The sequence below is a fragment of the Alosa alosa genome, chromosome 1 (assembly GCF_017589495.1).
Source record: "Alosa alosa isolate M-15738 ecotype Scorff River chromosome 1, AALO_Geno_1.1, whole genome shotgun sequence".
Classification (NCBI taxonomy): Eukaryota; Metazoa; Chordata; class Actinopteri; order Clupeiformes; family Clupeidae; genus Alosa; species Alosa alosa.
In genome coordinates, this window is record NC_063189.1 from 41,208,940 (window position 1) to 41,218,939 (window position 10,000).

The 10,000-nt window shown below is 49.3% G+C and overlaps 1 protein-coding gene across 2 annotated transcripts in view; it reads left to right on the forward strand.

The window, feature by feature from the left end:
• The window catches only part of LOC125307624 (glypican-5-like), a 154,072-nt gene that overhangs the window by 16,565 nt on the left and 127,507 nt on the right, over window positions 1-10,000 (forward strand). The gene's annotated exons all lie outside the window — the stretch shown is intronic.

Below are 10,000 nucleotides of genomic sequence, written 5' to 3' on the forward strand. Positions count from 1 at the left end.
TTACAGTCCCGAGCTCGTTCAACACCAGGGACCAACACACACCTTTACTAGCATCTTGCATTGTGGGTGGAATATTATTATGAGTTGTGAATATGGCATCGGAATGGCCCTATACGTATACGTTTATCAACAGCCGAAGAGATTAAAACATGTTCTGAATTGAAATGAAATGAAATTAATTAAAATGAAAATATGTTGTTTTATAGGAATGTGCATTCCTTTTTGATTAAAATGAAAATATAAAATTGTTTTATAGGGCTCCTTTGAATAAGTCAGTTTGAACATTCCCATACTCCACTACACTATGGAGTCAGTTTGAACATTCCCATACTCCACTACACTAGTCAGTAGTCAGAAGAGAGAGAGTGAGTGAGAGAGAGTGAGAAAGAGAAGAGCGAGCGGTCAGTGGGAGTGCGTAGGCCGGTAGACGTCAGTGGAGAGAGCAGAGCAGCTGAAGGTGCGAGGGCGTGGCGCTGTCTCGGGGGTGTCGTTGCCGCGGCGTTCACACGCTCTGGGCTGCGCCGCGCTGAGCGGCTGAGGGAACAGCGCTCGGAGGCCAGCGGCCAATGGCAGCCGCCGCGGCCCGGTCATTACTCAGTCCATTACCTCAGAGCGGTCTCAGCTGCACACACTCGTCCCCACCATTCAGCTTAGTCGCACACACACACACACACTGACAAACACACACACACACACACACACACACACACACACACACAAACATACACACTCGTCCCCACCATTCAGCTTAGTCGCACACACACACTGGCAAACACACACACACAAACACGCACGCACACACACACACTCATCCCCGCCATTCAGTTTAGTCACACAAACACACTGACAAACACACACACACACACACAAACACGCACACACACACACACACACACACACACACACACACACACACACACACACACACACACACACACACACACACACACATCCCTGCCATTCAGTTTAGTCACACACATACTGACAAACACACACAAACACACACACACACAAACACATATACTGTAGGCAAACAAACACACACATGCAGTATGTTCAATTTCATTTCATTGCATATACATATGCACATGCTCATACAGAACACATGCAGAAATATACACAAGTACAAGCTCAAACATAACATACATATAAACATACACATACATATCTACACACACATGCGCACATATTCTCTCTGATTCTCCATCACCTAGCCTAGTCCTCCCTGCATGCACACACACACACACACACACACACACACACACACACACACACAGACATACAGACATGCTACTCCACCACCCAGCTAACACCCCTCTCCACAGGCCCTGTAGACTGCCTAGCCCAGCCCCGGTGCCAGTAATAAGCCCCCCCCCTGCCTGCTTAATGCATCTACATGCTTTGGTCAGAGTCGTTCCGCCACACTTGAGAATGATATGGAAATCCCCAACTTTTTTTTCTTTTCAACACTTCATTTTTTTTCATTTTTCATCGGTCTACCCTTTTTGGTGGTTTGATGGACTTCCAACATGAAATCACGATTTTGTGTGGCTGCCAGTCCATACTCTGTGCTCATATATGTCTTATATATGAGTTATTAGCCTGGCTTCTCAAGAACAGCTTTCCATTCTATTTAAGCCCATTTGTGGCAGCCCGTGATTACAGTGCTGAAGTTTGGTTCACTGAAGTTCGGTCAGATTCATCAAGCCGAGTCGTCTCGCCCTGGTCGTCCACTGCGCCACTCCTCAAAGGAGGGTTTGACAGAACAAAGCGTTCCCCTCTCATTATTATCAGTGTGACGTCCGGCTCTGTCCGGTCTTCCTGTTTGGACCTCTGCTATCCTTCTCACCTCTCCGACTCAATATCCTCTCCTGCAGACTTTGCACACCTGCAGTCCTTAGATGAAGAGTTGCTATTTTTAGTCCGCTTTCATCCCGCCAGGCAGGCTCTCGCCCCTCTCCTCCAGCAGAATGTCTGTCCTAGTTTAAAAAGTTGCTCCAACGTAGTCCTCATGGACACCCATTTTATTTTTTGTCTGTCCCCGTCCATCCGTCTTTATGGACAACACCTATATCTGAATGAGTCAGACTGCCCAGGAGTTCAGCCGCCCAGACCGCAGCAGCCTTTGGGGAAGTGGGGGCTTTGCTTTTCCACAACCCATCCATAGTGCGATTTCTTTTTTCCTGCATTGCTCAGCTCAAGCGTCCTCCACAGTTTTCCAGTTCCCCTCCAACCCAGCACCCGTTCTCCTTGGGCTGAAGCATGCTACTGCCCGCTGGCCAGGCCTGTGATGGGGGGAAGTGAATAATGAGGACCGTTGGTGACCTTGCAATGTTGTCCCACAGCAGGAGTCCGCTCACTGTCCCAACTCAGCCCTCCTGCTGTTCTGTGCGGGAATGTTGCTATCTGATGGACACTGCCCCCCCCCCCCCAAACCAACCCCCTCATCTCCTTCCCAACTTCTCTGTCCTTCCCACCAGCAGCACTCCCAGACTGCTTCCCAAAACACCCCCCCCCCCCCCCACTCACTCAAACATCCCTCCAACACACACACTCTCCCAGTGAAACACAGAGCCCCCACCCCCAGCCCCACACGGCATCTGTGGAATTGTTTATGTTGGAGCGTTTTGATATAACGGGGGCTGCCATGTTAATTACAGCCCTGCTGATGGAGAGGTGGAGAGCACATTCCCGCCTCCACTGCACCCCCACCTCCCACCTGTTGACCCCCTGACAGGAGCCCACGGGGGGCCCGCCGGAGTGGGGGGACAGCAGCAAATGTTTTGCGTTTCTCACTGCACAGCTTTTCCACTACCCCTGAACACTCTCACACACACTCTCTCTCTCTCGCTCTCAAATGCACACACACACATACACACACACACACACACCACATTTAAGTCCATTGTGGTCAAGTCCAATTTTTTGTAGTTTTCATTGAAAACTGAAATAAAAGAGCAGAACAGCATGCGGGTGACTGTCTGCATTTGTCCTAATTAAAGCAGGATATTTGATGAGGGGGATGAGTGCGCTTCACTCTGTCCCGTAGCTGTTGCGTGACCTGTCTGAAACACAAGCCGGGGCCTGGGATTAAAATGCTCATTGGAGTGACTGGCCCAGCGCTGTCCCCTCGGCCCTCAGCCCTGCCTGCCTGCCTGCGAGAGCCTCCTCAGCGCCAGGGTCAACAGTGTGCCCACGGCGCCCACGGTGCCCAGCTCTCACCACTGCTGCTGCTGCTGCCACTGCCAGCGCAACTGCCTCTGCTGCTGCCCACAACTGGCCCGGGCAAGCGGCATTCCTGCACCACCACCACCCTCTGTGGCCATGCTGGCCCACTGTGCGTGTGTGTTTGTGTGTGTGTGTGTGTGTGTTTTTCAGTTCCTTTAGTCTTTCTTTCTTTCTTTCTTTCTTTCTTTCTTTCTTTGGAAGTGGGGGCTCTGCTTGACCACATCCTCTCCCCCTCCCACCACCTCACCGGTGTCGCCACCCCGAACTGGAGCCACGCGTCTGGTGCCCAGGGGTGACATGGCACCGGAGGTGCGGTCTGGAAGGAGGTGCGGTGCGGCCTGGAAAACCCGGCGCTGCTAAAAGGGCTAATCAGGTCTGCGACTGGCTGCCTGCTGGGAAGTGGCTTGGATATGAGCACCGTCAGGGGGAGCGGTGGGGGGGGTGGGGGTGGGGGGTCGGCCATTTTTGTCGGCCATTTTTGTGGTCGGGATTGTGGGGCAGCCTCCATAATTATTTGTTTTCGCGTCAAGCTGAGGTGCTATTAAATCGTTAACTTTCGCGCGGGCCTTAGCGATTGAAAAGTCCGGGTGATTCAGATGATTAGAAATGTCTGAAAGCCCCACCCACGGCTATCTTAAGAGGCTGTGTAACGTCCCATTACAAGGTTGTAAATCTTAGCTCCACCATTGCCAGTGTGTCACTTACCCTCTGTCGAGCCATGCTGCTACCAGCCTCTTAAACTGATTTATATTGTGTTTATGCAGTGAAAGACTGTGCCCTATTAATTCAACAACCTCCACAGAAAGGCTGCTGCCGATAATTGTGGCGAAAGCAAGCAGTGATCAGGGGGCTGTACAGTATCACTCTCAAGCATCTAATTCATTCTTTGTCTGTCTAATGAGTTAAACTGAAATTGAGTTAGAGTGTCTTGAGTTAACTTTGAACTTCTGATTTTAATTGAATGTTCAGTGTTTTTGCTGGTGAAAGGCTTTGGTATTGGAACAAAACTGATGAACTACACCTCATTTAATTCCTCCTGAAGTAAGGTGGTTAATTGGCCCAAATAGTGTATTGCTTGGTTGAACCCACATTACAATAATCAAGCAATGAACCTTTAACCCGGAGTGCCTTGATAATTCCTGAACCCCCTGAGTCTCACACTCGTCAAAATGCCGGACGGTCAGCCGCGTCTCGTGTAACCCGACCCGCACCACTAGTGCTCTCCGGGGCTTCTGAGAACCCACAGCCCTCGCTTGTCCTTGGAGAGACTGTTCTTACCCCATCATCACCTCCACGTCCCCACATGGTCAGGACCTCTCCAGGCACTGAAGAGCAGAGTCGACCTTTACAGAATTAAATCGGATGGCTCCTCTTGAGGTGGACGCAATATCATCCCCCGACCCCACCATCTTATCTCAACTTCGGATAGAATTCATTTTTGTCATCTATACCAGTAGCAACTGACATTGTGTCGAGGTGATTTACAGAGCCCAAAGACTTAATTCCCTTAAGCAAACACATTTGAAGTTGTCTTGAGATGAAAGATGCAACGTTTGTGTGGATGTGCACATACATACATTTAACATGTCTTGTTAAATTGAAGGCTTAGATCACAAAGGTAATCCAGGATGTGCCAGGATACCCCAGAGATTCTGTGAGAAGGCTCTCCACCTCTCTTCCCTCGGTCATGATCTGTTTAATAGTCTGTTTCTTGCCGAGGCCCGAAGTGATCTCGTTCAGACGTGTCCCCTGATTTAAGGCAAACTCCACAGACAAAAGTGTCAAGAAAGAAAACAAAGAACAGCTAAAGAAAGAAACCTGGGCTTTGTCAGAGGCTTCACTTCAAAAGCATTCAGCCCTGACAAAAAGTTCATGGGACGGAAAACTCCGGAACAGAACGGCTCGCCATGGAATGATGAGCGTTGTGTGGCACAAGAGGGAAATAAAATCTCACTGCTGCCCCAGAACTCGCTTGCTTGCTTGCTGGCAGACGTCTGCCGTAACTATAGCAATGAAAACTGTATACACGCACTAGCTGTCTGATGTGGCCAAACCATTACTCGCAGTTAATACCCTCACCAAAGATGGTCGTCCAGCTACACCTTTTACACAGCTTTTTTAAACTTCTTTCTCTTGTTCACTCATTCTTTCCTTCAGCTATTACACCACCTCTGTTTGTGTACCTTTCACTTTGATCTTTTTCTCTTTCTCAGTCTTTATTTCTGTCTTTCGCTCACTCTTTCGCGTCAGTCTTTTCACTCTCCTTCACAACCCCTCTCTCTTTCTTTCTTTCTTTCTTTTTCTCTCTGCCTGCTTTTCGTTCTTTCTCTCTCTCTCTCTCTCTGCTCGCTGCCGTGTGGCGTTGCGTGCCTTGGAGCAATGTAGCGCGCGGTGCCCGACGGGCCTCGGGCTGCTTTTGGCAGTTTTACGGAGGCCCCGTGGCATGAGGCAGCCTCCTAAAAGCTGTAACGTAACCCTGGCACATTCTGTGGTCCAAAGTGCACTGTGGTTTTTCGGCTCTCGCTCCAAGCAGTCTCGCCTTTACATGCTGGCACCGGCGCGAGGGCCCCGAATGCTGGAACGCCATCTCTCAGGAGCTGGCACCCGCTCCTCTCGTCTCTCTTACGGTTTCTCTCACTCTTTCGCTCTTTCACTCCTTCTCTCTGTCTGTCTCTGCTTCTCAGTCCCTCTCTTTTTCCTCTTTCACATGGTATGCTAACAGTTCCTCCATTTACATTTTCCATAGAATCGTGGATAGCAACGTATATGTCGTCTGAATGTTAGGCCCTGTTCCTTTATCCTTCACAGCAACTATCTTCATGCCATGCCCTCTCTTCCTCTCTCTCACTCTCAAAAAGAGCTTTATATTATGATGATAACCAAAAGAGTGTGTGAATGGGGTATATGTACACAAAGCACGTCTCTAAGGGTACAGATAATGAAACACAACCCCTCCCCCTGTCACTCCCCCTCTCTCCGGAGTAGTAGCGCAGGATGAGCCCGGGCGCTGTGCTCCCAGAGGCTTCTCCGTCTCTGTGATTCCAGGACCGGGTAGGATCCTGCTCCTGAGCGTTACAAACGAGCCTCTCTTCTGGGGAAGTGCGACGCTGCGCTGGGCGCTCCCTCGGGCGCTCCCTGGGCCCGGGTGGTCAGAGGAGCGGGGCAGAGAGGCTCGGAGCGGCGCTCGTTTGTGCAGCTGTTGTGTGGGAGAGAGCACGGCTGCTGTTGTTTTTGAGCCCTGTGTGCAGGGAGGAGGCAGGGTCTTCCTGCAGCGCACACAAGTCTGATTCAGATGTGTGTGTGTGTGTGTTAGATGTGTTATGTATAAATATATTTATAAATCTGTATGGGAATGTTTATATATTATATTCACAGTTTATTCATTGACATTTGTACAAATTGCATACCTGAGTTGGTGGAATGTGGATATTTACATTGGATGCAACAATACATTAGAGTATTCTATAGCATACTGTGATGTATTGATGTGTGTGTGTGTGAAATGGAGGATGTTTGTGTGTATGTGCGTTGGGGATACATTATCGAGTTTATCTGGTGTGTGTGTTCAGTGTGTACGTGTGTGTGTGTGTGTGTATAAGTGTGTGTTGCATTGGCACGCTCTTCCCCCTGTCTCAGTTTCACTGCAGTTGCTGCTGCTCCTCCATCTGCTAGCGTGCCTTGGGACTGACATCAGAACGCAGGGAGAGTCGCTGCGCTCAGCCGCCCGGCCCGCTCCGTCCTGTCCTGTCCTGTCCATCCCGCCCCGTCGATCTGTCCGTCCGTGGGTCCGTCCGTCTGTCTGCAGACAACCAGAGGCCCCATGTCCCCTCACTGTCACTCAGCTGACCACAATGCCTCCTGGCAAACATGCCCAGGCACGTCTCAGGGTGCCCACAGGGACAGCCAGTGTGTGTGTGGTCTGCCAGTGTCATGAATATTATTAGGTGACTCAGAGTTTGAGTTGAAGTTCAAGTTGAAAATGCCCTGTGACACAGAAGTGTCCTTTGTATTGTGCAGACTTTATTGCCATCCTATATATAGGTCATAGGCTCATCTGTGTGCGTGTAGCTTATAGGCCATGACTATGTGAAACAAGGGTGTGCGTGATAATTCACTATTTTGTACAGAAGTTCTATAATGTTCATGCACTTTGTACTTAAGACATTTACAACTTTCTCAGTGTTTTAAAATTACTTTACTGCATTTCTACAATATATACAAAATATATTCCCATCACCGCGATCACTAGTCATTTGAGACAGAGAATTGTTTACTTTTATGTACTTGTTTGACACTTATGTGGAGGGGTGGGGGAGTGTGCATAGTCTGCCACTCACAGTGACACAGAAGGACTTGGAGACGGCCTTGTGTTGTTAGACACTAGATCATATTCAAATTCGTAACATATCAGATTCTGCTTAGGAGAAGGCTTGTGTGAATGAGGTGTGCCTGAGTGAACCTCGCACACACACACACACACATACACACACACACACACACACACACACACACACACACATACACACACACATTCACTCTCCCACCAGGCTCTCAAGATGCTCCGGCTGCCTTGGACACACACACACACACACACACACACACACACACACACACACACACACATTTACTCACCCACCAGGCTCTCAAGACACTCCGGCTGCCTTGGACACACACACACACACACACACACACACACACACACACACACACACACTTTTACTCACCCACCAGGCTCTCAAGACGTTCCGGCTGCCTTGGACACACACACAAACACACACACACGCACAGACACACACACACACACACACATTTACTCACCCACCAGGCTCTCAAGATGTTCCGGCTGCCTTGGCTGGAAGGAGCGTGCTCATCACTACACTTTTATATGCCAGCAATTCGGGAATGCTGTCTTGTGTGTCCTGTGAGTGCATGCTTTTACAGTATATCAGCATGGCTAGCGTAGCGCCGCGTCTAATCCTCTATGGCTCCTGCGGTGCTCTCCCACGCGCCCTGATCTGTGGGAAGATGTTCGCAGATGACTGGGGTTGGACTCTGTTCGCTGACGACACGGTCAGACATGGTCGCATGCAGAAGAGGAACGAGAAAATAGGAGAGGGAGCACGCAGAGAAGAGGGAGAGAGTGAGAGGAGAGGGTGAGACGACTGCAGAGAGGAGGAGGAGGAGGAGGGAGAGGAGGGAGAGGGTGAAAGGGTGGTTGGGTGGTTGGTTGGTAGAGGTATGTCGTGTGCCAGACAGATCAGATAAAGTTCTCTCTATTTTTGTCGTGGGCTATGGTGAGGGCCCTGAGTGCAGGCATAAGGGCCGCTTTAAAGGAGCTTAGAGGGCATTCCACCGAGCGCCTCCCGCCACAGGCAGCTCTGCGACTCATTCACTTCCTGCCTCGTATCTCATATGATCGCAGACATGACCTTTAACCCAGAATGCCCTCCAGCTCTCGTCTCTAAAAAGGCACCCAGCGTACATTTCGAAGTCCTTGGACATTGTTGGAATATCTACTCTGGCACAAACACACACACACACACACACACACACACACACACACACACACACACACACACACACACACACACCCAGGTCATGATGGCAGTAATTGACTTCCAGCCATATCCTATATGATTGTTGAGCTTACGTATGACGTAGAGTCCTGTGTGCTTGTCGTCTCTCTGTGGAGGTGGTGATGCGGTGCTGAAGGGCATTGGGGCGGCTCATTCCAATTAGTGTACATCCAGCTCACAGCCGGCCAGGGCTTCAGCATCTCTAACCTCGTCACGTTGCTCGGGTTTGTACGCATATCTGAGGATGTGCATGTGAATATGCTTGACGGATTATTGTGTGTTTATTAAACACATAGGGAGTGAGAGAAAGAGAGAAAGTTTGTGTGTGTGTGTCTGTCTGAGTTTGTGTCTGTATTTGCATGCCTGTGAGTATACACTTGTCTGTGTGTGTGTGTGTGTGTGTGTGTGTGTGTGTGTGTGTGTGTGTGTGTATGTGATGCACTGTCCACCACTTTAAACACTGGCAGGCCTCAACAGGTTTCATCAACAGCAGAGACCACCTGATCTCATTCATCACTCTTTGCTTTTCTTATTATTTACCATTACTCACCTATTCTCTCTCTCTCTCTCTCTATCTCTATCTCTCTCTCACACACACACACACACACACACACACACACACACACACACACACACACACACACACTGTACACAGAAACTCACAACACATGCTAGACATTTGCATATTACCACAAATATAAATACACTATAAACAACGAGGACAAACACACCCACGCACAAACACTCAAAGCTGAGATGAGTAATATTTTCTTGCCACATCTCCTCCTTTTAGTTTTATCATTGTTCACTCTGTACTTGTAATTGTGTTTATATATCAACTTTTGTCCATAGTAGTGTGTGTGTGTGTGTGTGTGTGTGTGTGTGTGTGTGTGTGTGTGAGTATAAGCGTGATAGTGCTGTTGGCTGTGTGGTTAGGAGCATACTGAACATTCTGAAGTTTCTCTACCTCGGTGACCTCACAGGCTGTCTAAGCAAACATGCCACAGATGCTCGTCTGCATTCTTCTCCACTCTTCTCCAGATCCATCAGCATCAGATCCATCTCCCCCTCCAACTCCCATCTCCTCCCCCCTCCAACTCTCTAGCTCTCCTTGTCTCTGGCCCCCTCTCCTCTCTCTATCTCTCTCTCTTCTTTGGTAAAACAACTTGAATTGTGTCTGCAGAGGTTTTAAAGGA